Genomic DNA, 3,642 nt, shown 5'->3' on the forward strand with positions numbered 1-3,642 from the left:
ATGATTCTGCCGCTGTTGTTCCATCCCCGATTTATAATAATTCGTGTCCAGCAGAACATGCCTATGATCTGAATGAACGTGTTGTTCATGCACTACAGCTGCATGGGGGAATTTCTCTGCCCACAAGTCATTGCAAAGGGCTCTGTCCAGCCTCTCTCGAATATCCCCTCGTCTCCAAGTAAAATCATCACCTATGAACATGACCTCATGCAGTCCACAGTCTTCAATACAATCTCTGAATTTTCTCATATATTGTTCAGGCCTAGCATTTCCTCCTTCTTTCTCACTCATGTTTGTGATCTCATTGAAATCACCAATAATCATCCACGGTCCAGTGTTGCTTGCATGGATGTTCCTCAAATAACTCCAATAGAGGTGTTTCCTCTCCCAACTAGGTTCTCCATAGAACCCTGTCAGCCGCCAAGATGGTGCATTCCCATCCATCACAATACCATCTATAAAATTGTCCGAAGAGTAATTCAAAACCACTTCATTTATTAAATTATAGAAAAGTACAAGGCCACTCGCCCGCCCATCACTGGGCACTAGGTGAAACCGCTCAAAACCTAGCTTAACTCTCACCGACTCCGCCTTTTCATTATTCAAATGTGACTCTGACAGAAAAATCACATCGGCTTTCAAACGCTCTTGGGTATCCAAGAGTTCACGAACTGGCGTGGTCGAAAGCAGACCACGACAATTCCATGCTAGGGTTTTCATTGCTCCCGGCGATCCTCCCTCCCGGAGGTCGCCGATCTATTCTTGGGTTGTGTCATGTCATCATTTCCTTGGTTCATAACGGACTCCGAGCTGTTCGGCTCCTGGTTATCCTTTACTATCTTTGTTCTTTTATACTCCTTCCTCGGAGAAACATACACAGGTGGGAGGGGAGGGACCTGCGTTTTATCCCTGATGATTAGTGCTTGCGTGCCCTCAGTCCCTCCACCAACCACAGCAGCCTCCAAAACACTTGTTGTGTTCTCAACTGACGCCCTCTTATTTGGAGTTTGGGCTGTCTTCGTCAGGATATTAGCTATAACAGGAGGGGCTACCACGGTACCCCCCCTATTCTCATTCGCATTCTCTTTTGGGTATGGCTGAGATCCATCACCCGTGTGTTGCTGCTGATGTTGGGCATTGAAGCGCCAACTTTGGTTTGGATTATAGGGTTCTCGGCCCCTACCATGACCTCCAGCCCCCTGCCCACCTCTACCTCCTGTTCCTTGTCTTTCCCCTCCCCATTATGGGACATAATTTCCCCTACCAGCTGGTTTGAACCGTACTTTGTGAGCAAACAGAAAGTCCCCCCACTCAAAGGTAGACTCATCGTGCTCCCCATCTCCACATTCCTCATGCCAATGACCAAACTCGCCACAGTTGTAGCAAAATGTTGGTAGCTTCTCATATTTCACTTGGTACTTCACACTTTCTTCTCCCTTCTTTGCAGTAACAAAACGTTTTATCTTAGCATTAATATCTATCTTGACTTTAACCCTCACAAATTCACCAAAGAAACCCGCCGGTAGCTTCAGTTGTACTTCTTCCACTCCTCCAATTCTAGATGCCAAACCCTTTACAGCACGCTCAATCAAGAACTTATTCGGCAAACGATGAATTTGTGCCCACACAGAGAGCTTATCTAGCTTGAAAGTATCGGGTTTTTTTAAACCCGCCGTATTCCTCCATGATCACAACTTGCTCCCTGAATAACCACGGCCCTTCAACCATCGCCGTATTCCAATCACCCAGGCATCCAAACTGCGCTGTGAACAAATTACTTTTGATCTTCCTCCATACCACCTGTTTGGCAGGGTTTCATGCCGCGCGCATGTTATTATACAGCACGCTAGGGCTGAAGGTCTTTGGTGTATGGACTCTGGCAATTGCTAACCACTTCGCCGGTTCTACCATATCCGGCAGCTCCTCCTCCCATATGAATTTGTCCTCCTCTTCCTCCTGTAGCGTGAGCCGGGCCAGCAATTCTTCAGCAGGTTCCTTCCCCTACCTCCGCTGAGAGCTCCTGTTTTCCGCCATCTGCAAGAGATCCGATCTTGCCGCCGTCGTTCCTCGCCAAACCCAAACCCCCGACCAGCGCCAAGGTACGGTCGGGGGGGGGGGGGGGAGGGGGGGATGCCGGAAGATGTCGAAACCCTAGGTTTTTCGCCTAGGGGATAGTAGTGGGCGGGGCATGCATGAGGCGGCTGTGCCATTGGCTGGACTGGGTGGGGAGGAAGAAAACAAAAACAGAGTGAAACTTCATTCCCATGCGGGTGGTTCGGTTTGGAGCACTCTTCATACCAATGCCCAGCCTACAAATGTGGAGGCTCGTGGGCTTGAAATGGAGTGCACTTCAAAAGTTATTTAGCTGGAGGCTGGTATGACTACTCGTTAGTGTGTTTTTTATCCGAATCAACGACGTAGCCGCCCTATAGTTAATTTGGCACTGATCGTCAACATGTTCCAAACTGTGACCGGGCTGGACGGAGATGACCATTCGATAGGGCATAGAGCTACTGACAATCAATGTTATATGGTGGACCAAAGCTGATGTAAAACGGTTTTTTTCTAGTGCTGGGAGATGTAAAATGGATTTTGTGCCTTAATTTAGCCACCACTTGTCACTATACCACGGTTTTCAAGTTTCAAAGAAAGTAAAGTGAAATGATTCATGAGTGTGAGGGCTTCGGGCAATTTGCACTCTAATCTCGTCACAACTCTCTTCTATAAACTCTTCGTCCCCTTCCCAAACGTGTCAAGAGTTGAAGCACAACTACTAATTTCAAGCAAAGCAGCATGAACATTTCACCGAAGTGTATACCGTGGTCCTTTACCTTTAGAAAGGCAAGATTTTACTGAATCATATCTTTTGATGGCTAGTGTTTTTGTTTTGCCAAAATATTAGGTGCCGCTTTGAGTCGCAGGATTTCTAAAACACGGGAATAGAAAAGACACAGAAATATGACGCATGTCATCTTCAATACTAATTATATGGATGTTTTATTGAGCACGTGGAAAACATAAGAATCTTCACATGAGGTTTGGATTGGATGGAATTTTTGCTATTAACTCTATTACAAACGGATCCTAAGGGGAAAACAGTATCGATTGTACATTCACATGAATCAAACACCTAGGAAAAAAGTCCTACCCCCTCCGTCCTTCAAACAGTGTACTTCCAATTTTGTTGGAGGGTCAAACCATCTTAAAGTTTGACCGAGTTTGTGCAAAAATATATCAATATTTGTGAAACCAAATAGGTATATGATGAAAATATATTTTATCACGAATCTAATGCTACTAATTTGATGGCATACATATTGATGTATTATTGTATAAATATGGTCAAATATACAAAAGTTTGACTTTTCAACAAAGTTGGAAGTACACTCTTTGAAGGATGGAGGGAATAATGATTAGAATCTTCCAAAATTCTTTTACAAGTCATTTGAATCAAAGAGACCCTAAATCGGATCCTCCAATTAGTGCATGGTGGCGTAAAAACTAATGCACACTATTTTCTTTCCTAAACAAACCATACATTTTATTCTTGAAATCAAGGGGATCGCCTAAATTAGCACAACATATTTGGAGATGAAACATACTGATTCTATGGAGTTTTTCCCCCGGGAATTCTGAAGAGTT

The sequence above is a fragment of the Triticum aestivum genome, chromosome 2A, assembly GCF_018294505.1.
Source record: "Triticum aestivum cultivar Chinese Spring chromosome 2A, IWGSC CS RefSeq v2.1, whole genome shotgun sequence".
NCBI classification, from domain to species: domain Eukaryota; kingdom Viridiplantae; phylum Streptophyta; class Magnoliopsida; order Poales; family Poaceae; genus Triticum; species Triticum aestivum.